This window comes from Cervus elaphus, chromosome 32 (genome assembly GCF_910594005.1).
Source record: "Cervus elaphus chromosome 32, mCerEla1.1, whole genome shotgun sequence".
Classification (NCBI taxonomy): domain Eukaryota; kingdom Metazoa; phylum Chordata; class Mammalia; order Artiodactyla; family Cervidae; genus Cervus; species Cervus elaphus.
Window position 1 is genome coordinate 20,252,618 of NC_057846.1, and position 15,870 is coordinate 20,268,487.

Genomic DNA, 15,870 nt, shown 5'->3' on the forward strand with positions numbered 1-15,870 from the left:
GAAGTTGGTCATGGACAGGGAGGCCTGGCGTGCTGCAGTCCATGGGGTCACAGTCGGACATGATTGAGCGACTGAACTGAACTGAACTGATGCTTTAAATAGCAATTTAGACATTACAACTATTGAGCTATATATTCTAAATATCTCATAAACCACATTTCCCAGTACTGTTTGGTAAGAAAACAATGAAAAATAAAAGCTTTAAGAGGTTAGTCAATAGCTATATGTTCCAAAACTTATCTCCTCTTTCTTAAAGTAACTTTATAATCTTTTGGTGAAAAACATAAAGTTTATTGTTCATTATACAAACTATTTGTTCTTTAAACATTTGATGTTTATATCAGCTCAACAGATTGAGGATCAATCTGTTTACTAGCAATTAAGGCTCTTTCAAGTTTATAGTTGCCTCCTCACTTATTGGTCCCTCAAAATACTCAAAATTGGTGCAATAAGAATGTAAAAGAATAGTGTCCTTCCCTGAGAAATTAGTTGCAGACCAGAAGAACCAGAAAGTTAGTAGCAAGTTGGCCTGATTCTTGCCTTCACTTTTATTCCATAATTTCAGATAAGAAATTGCCTTTTCAGAAAATGTTCCCATCTGTGCTTAGAAGAACAATGAGGGATGATGATAAAAATTTCCAGATGCCTCAGTATTGTTAAAGATATTAGGCCTTTCCTATTTAACTGAGGCAGAAAGCAATTTTCTAAGATGCTTTAATTCACTTGGTTATTTACGTTCACTTGGGCCATTGGGATTGCCTTGCATTGTTGTCAAAGTTTTAATCTTATTCAATATTCATGTCTTCAGAATTTGGGAGGAATAAATATATTCAGAGAAAACTTCCTTCCCATATTGACTAGTGCATGCTCTCCTTAATAGGTTAATACAATCCAATCAGAGCGTCAGGAAAACAGTTTAAACTTTATATTTTGTATTGAAAATAGAAACATTTTAAAGGTAGACACCATTCAGATGTTACTATGGCAAGGAAGTATTTGTGTGACAGCAGAAAGAACATTATCTTTACCTTTTGAGGCTGGTTCAAAATCATTTCCAAGTTATTACAAGGTTTATTTCTGTTTTCAGAGTTCTTTTTTTTTAGCATTAGGCATGTTTATTACTTTTTTAAACTGTCACTATTCAGGAGCATTTTTATTATGAATTATGCAACATTTCACAATAAATTGTACTAACAGCCTATGAGAAGCCGCAGGCTTCGTTCCTCCCAAATTCAGTGTCTCCTTGTCTCCTTGCTAGCACTCTGTCAGCCTCATTCCTTGTGTTGATAAAGTGAGAAATAAGGTTAGTTGTGGTATATTGGCTTTATGCCATAGTTTTGGATGGGGCTAGATTATAAGCAGGTAGCACCTGTTTCTCACTTTTTCTCAAAGAAATGAGAGTCTTGAATATAACCAAGGAAAATTTACCTCAATTATAAATATTCCTTTGGAGGAATATACTAAGAAATCTGAAGGCAGAACTACTTATTGCATTTCAGAAAGGAAGAGTTCCAAAGAAATGCAAGCAGACCTCAAATAGTGAGGCACAGATCTGCGTATATTCTCCACAAAGTGCACAGATCTTGATGGCTTTTAAGTGCATCCCTTTCCATCACTTCTGTGTTTCACTCCTTTGAACTTTTTCACACTGTTTTCTACTCAGAAGAATTCTGTTCCCCCCACATTTACTTCACCATGATTTGGCTTCTTGGAAATTCTCCACTGGGAAGGTTGTTAACCCTACAGGGAAGAGTTAGTTGTTCAGTTGTGTCCTCCTCTTTGCAACCCCATAGACTGTAGCCTGCCTGGCTCCTCTGTCCATGGAATTCTCCAGGCAAGAATACTGGAGTGGGTTCCCATGCCCTTCTCAAGGGGACCTTCCCAATCCAGGGATTGAATTTAAGTCTCCTGCACTGCAGGTGGATTCTTTACCCTCTGAGTTACCAGGGAACAGGTCTCAAATTCAAGAGTCTTCTTGAATTCCCTCTGCAATTCCTCACATGATACTTTTAGTTTTACAGAATTATGAATATAGTTTTAAAAGTCTTCAACTTCCATAACTTCTACCTTCTTGCAAGAAAAGTTCTCAGTTATTTCCCTCAGTTGTAACTTTATATAATAAGCAGGAACCAATTAGAATTGTTCTACTTTATGACTAAGAAGAAGAGGTATGTGTGTGTGTGAGAAATAAGTTTTCAAACTTCAAGTGACAAAGTAATGATAGATTTTAAGAAAGAATCAAGGGGGTGTGTTGGTAGACATATCTCAAAATTCCATTTCCTTTAATAAGCATTTTAATGACATGAATTAAAATTTCATGTGAATGTGGACCTCCCTTTGAGGTCCTCATCAGTATCTTCAGAGCCCTACACCTCTCACATGAAGTCAGGAGCCTGGATTCCTACAACTACAGTCATTTTCTGTTGGAAAAAACACCTGCCACCAAATCCACAAACGTCCCTGAACCTATTCTAGTCTTCTTCCCTTAGGTTTTTCATGCTAGAGAAAATGAATCACTGCAGCTTGAACTCTGAATGTCATTCCTTCTTCCTTCTTGCCTCTTAAGAAACCATTGTGTGGCTCCCAGATCCTCTCTTTTGTGTCTTCATTGCTTCCTTCTCCCTGCTGATTTGAATCCTTCCCATCAGCCTTCAGACATCCTGAAAACTAATTCTTAATCCAGAGCTGTGAATAAATATCTCACCTAACTGCCAGAGCAATACTGTGAGCCAAGCAATGCAGATTTTATATATAATGAAAGTAAGATTTACAGTGTTTTGCCAAAGACTGCATGCTTAGTAACAGTTGACATTAGAACTCTGATCTTCCTACCCCTCCTCTAATATTATTTGCAAATTCTTTTCTAGTGTTTGTAGTACTGTTCATCAAATACTATAATAGACTGCATCTCATGTAAGGTGAAGGGCTCTTTGGGTGGTGCTAGTGGTAAAAAATCTACCTGCCAGTGCAGGAGATGCAAGAAACATTGAGTTCAACCTCTGGGTTGGGAAGATCCTCTGGAGAAGGAAATAGCAACCTACTCCAGTATTCTTGTCTGGGAAATACCAAGGACAGGGTATCCTGGTGGGCTACAGTCCATGGGGTCACAAAGAGTTGGACATGACTGAGAACACACACATGTAAGGAGAAGTAGAAATATAAAATTAATATGTTGGAGCAAATTCACTGTTGAAACCAGATCTGTGATAGACCACTCCACGGTATTGCCTGAATTCTCTACATAGCATGCTGGAGAATGAAAAGTAATATGAAAAATGGTGTTTCACTTAGATTAGAAAGAATAAGAACTTTCTCAGGAGCACTTAAGGAATGGAAGCATGAAATAATATTCTTGCCTCTTGCTCTGCCTTTTTATCTTTGATATATTTTCAGGAGCAAATCAAAATTGAACAGCCTTCTCAGTGCCTTACTTCTGGGGACTACATTGCATTTGTCTTTTTCAAATGTGCGGCTTCTTATATATAATTGAAAAAAAAAAAGCACTATCTGGAAGTATAATTTTCACTACCCATTGGGGGTTGTCTTTTGAAATTTTACCACCCCCTCTTTAAATTGCCTTCCTCTCATTCTTTGATCTCTCCAGTTAAAATTCTTCCTCTTGTATATTTCGTGAAGTGTGATTTTCTTATCCCTTTGCTCTTAGAAGCTACCTCAGCTTTCCTATTGTAAGCTCGGTCACCATCTTCGTGACTGATCTGTTAAGCTTAACTTGTTTTCAGTGGGGCTACAACTTCTTTTAAATACAAATCTCTAGCTGTTCTCTATTCCCTCTCTTCTATTTTTTCCTCATTCAGTAATATCTTTAACTCTTCAGGCAACCTCATGGGTGAAAATGGATTAAGAAAACATTGGGAAGGTGCTGAATGAAATGATTGTTGGTACTGGTTTAGTCGTTCAGTCATGTCCGACTCTTGCGACCCCATGGACTGTAGCCCACCAGGCTCCTCTGTCCATGGGATTCGCCAGGCGAGAATACTGGAGTGGGTTGCCATTTCCTTCTCCAGGGGATCTTCCTGACCCAGGGATCAAACCTGCATCTTCCATATAGGCAGGTAGATTCTTTACTGCTGAACCACCAGGGAAGCCCTGAATAAAATGGTTAGAGACATTCTATATAAAATAAAGTCACAAAACACTGTACATGGTACAGACATTTGAATTTGCCTGGATTTCTCATGTTTAGATGAACAAAAATCCAGAGAACTTGAATGATTTATCCAAGGGTATACCCTAGGGGTATAGTCACTAAAATAATAACTTCATTAATGGTGGCACCCCATACCTAGGACAGCTGAAGGCTTATAGAAAGTAGAAAGTATTTCCTAACAAAAAGCAAGTCATGTGGATGGTTGAATTATGCCTCTTTACTGGAGTCAAAGTAGAATGATTCTGTAACTATAATTTTGAATGTTGGGATTCAAATATTTTATCAACTTTGACTAGTTTCCCATGCAAAGCACCCCAGCAGCAGTGGAGGTTTTTGGCCTCACAGTGGTTTAATAACCCTGATTGCCTCAGAGATCTGATCTCAGCTCTTCTAAGCAAGATTCTCCTTAGTGGCCACTTCCATCTCCGTGGTCCCGTGGCAATGCTAATGGCAGGTGAACACAGGGGCTGTTTCTGAAGGCTAAGGGGGATGTAACATTAGACTCAGCAAGGAAGTCATTTCTGTTTTCATATATGCTCTTGATCAGCTCATCAAAACAGAGGCAAGTTCATGTAGAACACATTTCTGATCTCTGTGAAAACATAGGCATTCACCTTCTGGCTGGCTAGGTTGAACTCTGACCTTAGAAACTACAGTATGAATGCAGCTAGAAAAAAAAATGGAGAGAATACTTGCCTTTCTCAGTCATGGATGACAAAGGTTTCTGGGCTGTGTATTCAGTTCTGTCAAAATGATCACTGAACCACTAGCTTGCTCAGACCTTCCATGGAGACCTGAGGTTTCGGTCACCCATTCATTCTCAGCCTCTCATCTGTGCCTTTAGAAAGTGGAGCTCATCTGTTTGGTTTTTTCTTTTTTTTCTTTTTTCCAGCTTAACACTTCAAAAGCCTAACATGAATAAGAGGAGAAGGAGTTGTCCATAATTATTTAACCCCACTGAGATGGTTTTTGTAGTTCTTTTGCCCAATAACACCTAGACGGCAATATAGTGACAATTTTCTGGCAGATAATTGTAATGTTAAAGATAATACATTTTAATATTTATAATAATGGAGCAGAAATGTTTTTCCCTTTTCAGAATGGCTCAAATATGATCAGAATTGATAATATGCAGGATGTTTATAGTCTTCAGATAATGTTAAACCTAATTGCTTTGAATGTAGTGAAGATCTGATAAAAGAAATCTGAAAGCATAACACAGAACCATGTCTCAGTGAGTTTTAATACTGACATTGAGTTTTGAAATTTGTAAAATAATCTTTTCAGAGTTTGTGATTTTAGGATAGTATCAGTTCTGATCATCCTTTGGTAAGCATGTTGTAGAACTATGTGAAGACATTTAATATAGTGCTAATTATAGTAAATTGGCATATATTATATAATTTAAAGTATATATATATAATGTCAAGTTATAAACAATGTAGATACAAAATTCAATACTATGGATTGTAATTATGCAAAAAGAGTGTGTTAATGACAGTAAGTTGGGGCAAGTAGCACTTTATGCTTACACAATCTATTTAATCTTCACAGCAACTCTGTAAAGTAGATACTGTTATTGTCCCCATTATACAGATAGGAAAACAGAAACACACAGAGGTTAACTAGTTAGCTAGTTGAGGACCTGGACCTAAAACAAGGCAGTTTGGCTCTAGAGGCCATGCCCTGTGCCCCTATATTCGTGGAAAACAATGGAATAACACAGAAGATTTAGTATGTGTTAGCCTGGTGGGACGACAGTCTTACATCGATCATATTGTAAATTACTTATCATAGTTACAGGCTATTTGGAAAATAAATCCTATAGTTGTAGTATCTGCTGTAAACTGAAGGTTTCTGTCATTCCCCCCACCCCCAGTTTCATCTGGTGTCATCCTCATTGTGATTGTATAAGGAGGTGAATCCCTTTGGGGATGATTAAGTCATGAAGTGGAGCCTTCGTGAATGGGATTAGTGCCTTTATCAAAGAGATTCCAGAGAGCTCCCTCATCCCATCTACCATATGATGACTCAGCAAGAAGACAGCTGTCTACAAGTGGGACATTAGCTTCTTACCTGATACCAAATCTGCTGATACCTAGATCTCGGACTTCCCAACCTCAGGAACTGTGAGAAATAAATGTTCAAATCACACAGTTGATGGCAATCTGTTACAGCACCCTGAAGGGACTAAGAGTGCATCTAATTTGAAAAGACAGAAATTCTCCAGACATTTCAAACAAACAGGGTGTATCAATTTCCTTTGGCTGCTAATACAAACGTCCACAAAACGGTTGGCTTAAAACACTTTGGTTTAAAAAAGAGCAATGCATTATCTCACCATTCTGAAGACTGGAAGACAGGGCCATGCTCCTTCTTAAGATTCTAGAAATCCTTCTTTGCCTCTTTGTAGCCTCCAGTGATTGTTAACAGTCCTTGGAATCCTTTTGATGGAGGTGCAGCATTCTGATCACTGCCCCCAGCATCACGTTGGTTCTCTTTATTCATCTGTCTCTGTGTCCAAATTTCTATCTTAACACCAGTCACCATATTTAGGATCTAATCTAGTGTAACCTCATCTTAAAGTGATTACCTGTGCAAAGACTAGTTGAAAATGAAGTCACATTGGCAAATTCCTAAAGGACATGAATATGGGGGCACACTATGCAACCAGGAACAGGCAGGGATTTGATACAGAGAATTGATTAACTGAATGTCAGGGAAAAACTTCATACTGCCAAGGCTAGCCCAGCAGCCGCCAATGATGAGTAGCCACTCTGCCAACACCGTAATCAGTCTTGAGCCCCCGTGCAGGCTAATGTCTTCAAGACCAGCCAGTCACATTACTTACATGGGACCCCTTCCCTCTGCTTTTCTGTATGGCGTTGCCTTTCTTGACCATAGTGTTTCTGCCAACACCACCAAACATGTGGACATAAGGATGCCTTAATTAACATCATTGATTTTATCTTTCACAATATTAAAATAACTATGCCTAGCTCCTGACAGGAAATCCTGTAGCATTTGAGATTGAATCACAGAAATAGAATATACTCCATGCACTTCACATAGAGAGGAATTTAATACAGGGATTTGCTGCAAATGTATTACAAACACTAAAGAAGAAAAGGTGGTGTTAGCTAGAGATAAGAAATTGCAGGAAACAGCTACCCCTAGTCTCTGGAAGTGAAAAAGAGGAATGGCATTGCTCAGAGCCTACACTCTGCCCTGACTCCGCTGGTGGGGCCCTTGTCACAACTGTTGCTATCGTTAGAATTGCGACTGCTGCTAATCCTATAGTCCCTGCATGAGTTACTGAAGCTGAGATTGATGTTGCTGCAACTACTTCTATAGCAGCTTTGAAAAGAAATAACGATGAAAATTATGTCTGTGCAATGCTGCAGGATTCCTTTGCCTCTGAATTATAGTTTTCCAATAGTATTATTTTCTAATGAAGTACTGAGTTATCATTACTGAGTTGGAAAATCAAGTTGGTTGGCATACCTCTAAACGCTGTAGTGAGATGGAGCCTGATATTTGAATGATGTCATGTTTAACAGATAAATCATACATTTTCATAACATGCTTACCATTTTCTTGAATGGGTTTTCCATCCAGTGTTACTTATACTACATTTATGGATTTTTGCCATATAGTTTATATTATTTTTTATCACTTTTGTCAACTAGTAGATTTCAGTTCAAGCTGAAGAATGACAGTCTAAAAGAAGGATCAGGAAATGTTTCTGTAAAGAGTCATATTGCAGATATTCTTGGCTTGGTGAACCATACTGTCTTTTTTCAAAACCACTCAACTCTGCTACTCTATTGCAAATGCAACTATAGATGGCATGGTAACAAATTGGTAGAATGGGGTTCCAGCAGAACTTTATTTACAGTGTATGAGGCAGGCTGGATCCCCTGGGCCACAGTATGTTGACCAGCCTTGATATAGTGGAACTATATTAATAGCAGTCCTTCTGATGTCCACCATATCTGATGAATCCACATAGACTATAGAAAAGCTAACAGGATTCTGTAGTAAATATTCCCTAATTTGAGGGTAGACTAATTGGTTATAAACATTGTCATAAAACCAAAATTAAGAAAATGAATCTCTACAGTACTCTATTGTGATAAGCAATTTGAGTACCTTATTTTAATTAATCTTTCCAGTGAGCCATGAAGTAGATATTAGCATCTCTGTGTCACCGATGAAGAGACACTGGAGAAGATATGTTAGCTTCTCTAAGATCATTCAGGGAGTGAATGATGGGATTCAACCCTATGTTTATCTGATTCCGTATATATTATTGCTACAATATGTCTTATAATACATGCATTTCTATAGCATTTCCTGCCTTATGTTCTATAACCACCAGGATTTTGAAATTAAAATCAAAACATGATATGATGCCCATACTCATATGCATATGTATGTATACACACAGAGTCAATTAGAAGATATTTGGGTCAGCTCCATAAGAAAAACTGTCTCTTTTAACCAATACTTATTAGAAGAGGCTCCCTGTGAAGCGCTGAGAGTTCTAATTATCCTAAGAAATCGTGGAGAGATGAAAACATTAGGTACAAAGCAGAGCCCTGACCTGCTTGCCACCTGCTTGCTTAGTATTCTTCTGCAAATCCTTGCTGGACCCTAGTCCCTAGAAGCCTGGACCCTTGCGCTGATCACCAGCCACTGACTGGTGTTTTCATTCAAACCCCATCACCTTTCTCCACAATTCAGAATCCTTGGACGATATGAACCACTATTGCCCTGAAATGCCTGTAGGCTTCCCTTTGTTGTTGTTCAGTCGCTAAGTTGTGTCTGGCTCTTTGCAGCCCCATGGATTACTGCTTGTCAGGCTCCTCTGTCCTCCACTATTTCGCTGAGTTTGCTCAAAGTCAAGTTCACTGAGTCGGTGATGCCATCCAACCATCTTATCCTCTGCTGCCCACTTCTCCTTTGCCTTCAATCTTTCACCACCATCAGGGTCTTTCCCAATGAGTCATTCTTTGCATTAGGTGTTTTGACCTTCATGTGTCCTTGGGGAATGAGTTTTCTATGAATTACCCTAGCTCTGTGAATCTACTTCTAATCTATTCCCTCCCCTCTTCCCCTGAAACCACATAAAGTTCAGAGAAACCCTTACAGGGTCTCTTCTATCTGCCAGCCCAGCTTTGCTTGTCTATGTTCTCATTTTTTGCTTCCTTCAGTAATCTAATCTCTTAATCTCTTGGCATCTCTCTGCTTCCTTTGGAATAGCCTTGAATGTCACTGAAGTAAATTTGGCAAAAACACTGCCAAGAAAAACATTGATACTTAGTCCTGATCACAGAGTATATGTTGTTCTAGGTTCTTGGTTTATATCAACTCATTTAGTCCTTGCATCAGTCATATGAACCAGATATGAGGGGTCTGAGAGTATTCAAATAACTCATGCTCATCTTCTGAGGGCACAGCAGACGTACTAATGGCATCTTTTCATGGTGTAGATTCAAAAAAATCCATATTCTTTTCAATAATCTGTCCTGATGGTACCCATAGCACCTAGCCAATGAGCCCAGAACCCTGTGATCCAAACCTTGTCCACACAAGCCACTTTAGCAGGGGGTGGCTTGGTTTGATTTTGTTTCTTAGATAGCTGGAAATAAACTATGAGAGGTCCCCAAACTCCTGATTGTACTCACAGCTTCATGAAAGCCATGAACTCTTAATAGTCTATGGAACTAATAGACTAGTGTGGTTATTACATCTACATGCATTTCCAGTGGTCATGTATGGATGTGAGAGTTGGACTGTGAAGAAAACTGAGCACCGAAGAATTGATGCTTTTGACCTATGGTGTTGGAGAAGACTCTTGAGAGCCCCTTGGACTGCAAGGAGATCCAACCAGTCCATCCTAAAGGAGATCAGTCCTGGGTGTTCATTGGAAGGAGTGATGTTGAAGCTGAAATTCCAATACTCTGGCCACCTGATGTGAAGAGCTGACTCATTTGAAAAGACCCTGATGCTGGGAAAGATTGAGGGCAGGAGGAGAAGGGGACGACAGAGGATGAGATGGCTAGATGGCATCACTGACTTGATGGGCATGAGTTTGAGTAAACTCCAGGATTTGGTGATGGACAGGGAGGCCTGGCATGCTGTGATTCATGGGGACTCAAAGAGTCAGACACGACTGAGCAACTATACTGAACTGAACTGAAATGCATTATGATTTAGCCCCATGACCCTACCTACAAAATCAATATTTGACATTCCTGGATAAACACCAATATGGAGCCAAACTTGAAAAGTAAAAGGATCTTTAAATATTCCAGTTTCCTATCTTTTCTTTCTTTGGAATCCAGTAGATTCTGAGCAAGTGAGTAACATGGTAGACTAGTTCAGCTACATGTAACATGGAAGACAAGCAAAAGTTCCATGAGTTGTGACTTGTTATTCCTTGATTTACAGTGCTGGCATTTTTTACACTTTTCCTTCCTGCATTTCTGAAAAAAGAATGGCTATTTCAGTCAAGGAAACATTCCAGAGCCTGCAATGGCATTTGATTTTGGCTCTGCATATTTTGCCTGGACTGCAACCAACTATTTGCATTTGAAACAGATGTATTGATCTTGGCTCTTCGTAATATCCCATCAGAAGAACGCAAGGCTGGATCCTACTTCTGTTTGCACACATCTTGAGGAGGACCAACCCGATGAAAGGCACCGACTTTCTCTGAGGGAGGAAAAAATCCTCTGTATGAAGCATTAGTTTGAGGACTGGCAGTGGATCAATTTGGATCTTCCAAAAAACAGATGACAGAATGGACTTATATGTATAGAAGATTGATTGTGGAAAATGTGAAGAATGGAGGAGAGAGATAGGCAGGAGTGAACAAGGAGGGCATTCAGACCTCCATACAATTCTAACATCTGTGAAGGAAAAGAAGAGTTGGAGGTGGGAGATTTGGGTGGAAGGAGCTTTGGCCACAGTGTAGCTCAGAGTTAATCCTAACCAGGGTGACAAAGAGCCTCAGCGGGGAGATCCTCCTCTGAGGCGTCCCCCAGTGGGTAGAAAGAGCCAGGCTGTGGAACTCCACTCCAGCTGGTGGTCAGATTTCAGCTGTGAGCAACCCGGGAGAGCATGGCCTGAGTGTGAATCCTGCGTTTGCAACAGCCGGGAACTCATTAGCTACCCTCCTGGCTGCTGTGGGGTCGCTTGAATGGAGATCGAGATCAAGCCATGGTGGTGACCTTCCATGGCGGCCATGGGCAGGGAAGGTTTTTAAAAGCGACTGTGGAGACTGTTTTCTGTCAAAATGTGTAAACTAGACATTTTCTCAAATGTGGAAAATAGTTCATGACCTAGGTGCCTAAGAGTAATGAGGTTTGCTATACAACTCCAGACATAAACATTGAAATAGAGATGAAATTAGTCTATGGCTATATGGCAAATAGTATTGGTTGGCCAAAAGTTCATTCAGGATTTCCATCCTATCTTACAGAAAAACTTGAATGATCTTTTTGGCCAACCCAATAAGTTTTCAAAGAAGAGAAGCCTTCTTTACACATACAGTGCTTCACAGAGCCTTCAGTAGATTATAGTTGCTTCCTACATTTCCTACGGTCCATAGGATCGCAAAACTGAGCGACTATCACTTTCACTGTACATTTCGATCAAAAGCCATTCTAAGTGTCAACACCATGACTGAAGCACATAATTTGAGAACTTAAATGCAAAGTGAAATAGACTGTGTTGTGATCACCACTATTATTGCTACTTCCTCATCCTTGATTCACAGCCAAAGCTTTCGTGATGGTTACTTGTTCTAAACAAATTTGTCCCAAACCCAGACATGAAAAAAAAAAAAAATGGGTCCAAGGAAGAAGGTAAATAAAATCAAGTGAGACAATTGTTTATAATCCCCTGGATGTTGGAACTATGACTCAGGTATCCAAGTTAATTTCAATTCTGCTTGCTTCTCCCTGAATCCTTTTTCAAAGAAAGGATTTGCACATAATTTAACCTAGAGGGCTGCTCTTACATTTTACTGCAATATCAGAAAATGAGATCCCTCTTTGTTTTGATTAAAGAACATACACGTCTAGAGAAGAGCTTCTGGGGAAGTCTTCTGAAACAGGTTAAGATGTGTAATGTATCAGCAAGGACTTCTGAGTAGATTACAGTCTTCCTTTAAAAAGATATCTGGATATTATGTTTCTTATTTGATTTTTTTCAAGGAAAAAAATAAGTTTGTTGTGGTTTGAACATGGTAGGATTGTTTAAAAGGGAAGAGAAACTCACACCACTTTATTCTTTTTTTTTTAAATTAATTTTTTATAACACTCTAAACATCTAGTTCCGTGTCACAGAGACAAAGCTTATGTAAAAAGGAGGAGAAGGAATAAGCCAAAGACTAGGAAAGGAAGTTTTAAATTAATTTATGTTCTATTATTTAAAGATTTCAACATGGTCAATAATTGAATGATGTGACAAGATTTGTGTGTGTGTGTGTGTTAAAACTTCCTTGCCTATCTCGAATATTTACCTCTGTCCAATTCACCAGTAGATTTTATTTAAACTCAATTAAAATAACAAGATTTCACAGTATAATTAAAACTGATTTTATTTATGACACATTTGTGGAACAGTTTACTTGAGATACTGCAGAAGTTGCTTAAGTCAATGTTTTCTTTCTAGTTTAATGTACTGTTTTCACAGGAGGGTGACATGAACCCAGCAGAGGGCTTCCTTCTTTGACAAAGCTGGCTTCGGGTCCCCGGATCTGTCCCCCTGGGTCCCTGAATGGACTTGTTCCCTCTCTGGGCCCTTCATCTTCACTCACCTTCTTTTTTGGGGACCTGGTATTCTCATTTATCTCCTTCCCACTTTGAATATATTTAAAAATACAAACTAAACCTTCCCACTAGATCCCATCATTCCCTCTATCAAAAAAAAATGTTTGTTCTTTTGTTTACTGAGGCACACCCCGAACGAGTGTAATTCCCTCATTGTCTGCATTTTGTAAAACATATATGTTTTCCTTAACCCCTTGCAATGAAGTGGTTCCCTCTTTACACAATAAGCTACTGATCAATAGACTCCCCTACCATTTTCCTGATCTCATTCTCATCAGCTGCTTCTCAATGTCTCATACTGTTGATGCTCCTTCTTTTTGGGAAATGTCCTGTGACTTCAAGGAACCCATGCTGATGATCCGTCACTTTTTTGGCCTCCTTTTGTAACCTTCCTCCCATGCCTCATTCCTCTCTGTTTTTCTGTTTTCCTTCTTTTTCTTTCTTTCTTTCTTTTTTTTTTTTTTTTAGCATCATCTTGCATTCAAAGTAGCTAAAAATTGTGCCAGACAGTGTGCTTATTGGCCTGAATGTATTATCTCTGTTACTAGTAACAACATACTGTGAAATACTCAGACTTAAATCCTGGGCTGCTCCATTCCCTTGACCAACAATTTCAATTTGGAAAGGAGGGTAAGGCCTGTGAACAAACCAGACTTAAAAAAAGGAAGAAATTACACACTCATCTTCAACCCCTGATTCATTAGGTAACAACAAATTGTTCAGCATTTACTCCCCTTCTCATCCCTACCATCAAAGAGTGTATTTCAGACTCTAGAGAGCAATTAATAAGGCCAATATAAGTGCTGTCTTATAAATATATGGACTAAGGAACACATGATCCTTAGAAATTCTTCCCCAAAGATTTCATATAACACGCTCAACCTTAAAAAAAAAAAAAAAAAAAAAAACCTTTTATCTTCAACACTTGAAACTTATCTTTCACTTCCGTCCTGGTTTTCTGAAAACATCTAAAATGCTGTATTCATTTTTGCTTATTAATAAAGGACTTTAGAACATTTTTTGCTCCTGCATTTGTTTGTAATAATAATGACCCATCATTAGGTACCAGGCAAATGACCAAATTGTCATGATGGTGTTGGTGCTATGAACTCATCATAGGGGGAAGCAAAAGAGAATGTGCAGTATGGTGCCTAAAAATGCAAACACAAACTTCTTTAATTTGTGTGGGGATAGATAAATAATGATTTGCAGCAACTAGGAGTCTCATATGGCTTTGTTCATATTTTAATAGTGTACTCCTCTTTGCAGTCTGAGTAATTAAGTCTTATGACATTCCTGGAACCATTAATCCTGCTGAGATGTTTAAGTTTAGAGCAAACTCTTGATGTACAATCAAAATATTAAAAAATAAAAAAAAAAGACACTTCTCTGGTTCTTAACAAGCTGTTTTGCTTTCACCTTTGAAACACAATTGAATCTGGCCCAGTCCAACTGTTCGGCCTCATTGTTAACTGGAAGTTCCTTTTGAAATTCATTGCCTTCAATTACATTTTTTAAAAGAATTTTAATTGCATGGCTGTAAAGAATAAAGATGCTCTAGGCTCCATTTGTTTATCATGGAGGGGCCAAAAAAATGAGGACAGAGCTTCCCAGCTCATGCAGGGGTTGCAGAGAGAGGGAGATGACTTTTAATTCGACAAGTTCAGAGAGATTTCTTAGTTTGACGCGCTCTGCAGGGGGTCTTTGAGCGCCTGGCAATGCTTCAGCATTCTGAGCTTTGAAAGTCTTTCCCTGCAGCAGAAATTGTATCAAAAGCCAATGATAATATTCCCTGCAAGGTAAAGCACCCTATTGAAGATTTCAAGAGCTGTTTATTTATTCATCACAGTTTTTCTTTTAGGACATATCAGGCATCTAGGTAATAATTCACATAGATGATAGAAAATGCAAAAAAAAAAAAAATCCTCCTCATTAATCTTTCACCTTTTCCTTCTTCTTCTCTGTAGGCCACATGTAGATATAAAATGTTCTTTCTGCTTGTCCCAAACATATATATCTTTATCCCAAATCTCAGTCTCTTTCCCTCTCTTTCCATTTTTTTTTTAAACAAAATTGTCATTTCAGCTTCCTTCTACCACCAGCTGAGCATATAAGATGTTTATGGCCATTTCCCCCTGCTAAATCCTCAAAGTGATTAATTAATTTTACAGAAGTAGATTCAGTTTCTAAGGCTCTTTTTTGAATCCTGGCATTTTCAGTATGTTTCAGAAAGCTGTTTTCAAAGCAAATGTTAACAGTCGTGTTGATCTCTTGAAGGATATACATATTTTTATATTTTGTATTATATTTTGTATACATGGTAGGAAAAAGTGTTTCTCTTTCGCTGTTTCCAGGACAGAGCTGGGAATAAGGGACTGTGACAACCTTTCCCTCATGTAACATCAATGTCTGCTCTTGGTTTGGCAGAACCGGTGAAGATAAAAACAGTCCCCTTGTTTTTTTGTTTTGTTTTGTTTTTTTCTTCCATCTCCGATGGCATTAAAAGTGACCTTGCCTTGCAAATATCAGTGAGTTACCTCAGGGGAAGCAGTTGCCATACAAGAGAAAGTTAATTTTTTTTTTTTTTAAACTATGGGGATTTAAGAATAGTGTGATGCTTGCAATTGCAGTTTTTCTTTTTTGTTTTAATGGAATCGATGAAGGAAAACTATGCATGCAAAGGAAACTTGGAAAAAATTCAGTGTCTCATCATATTTGGGCTTATTTAAGTACATTTCACTTTACAAACATAAACCAGGTTGAAGATTGTATTTAAATATCAAAAGTGTGAGAGTAAATCACCAGGCCAAGTAACCACTTCACTAACAAAATATCCATAGAGTGGCATCAGCAGATATT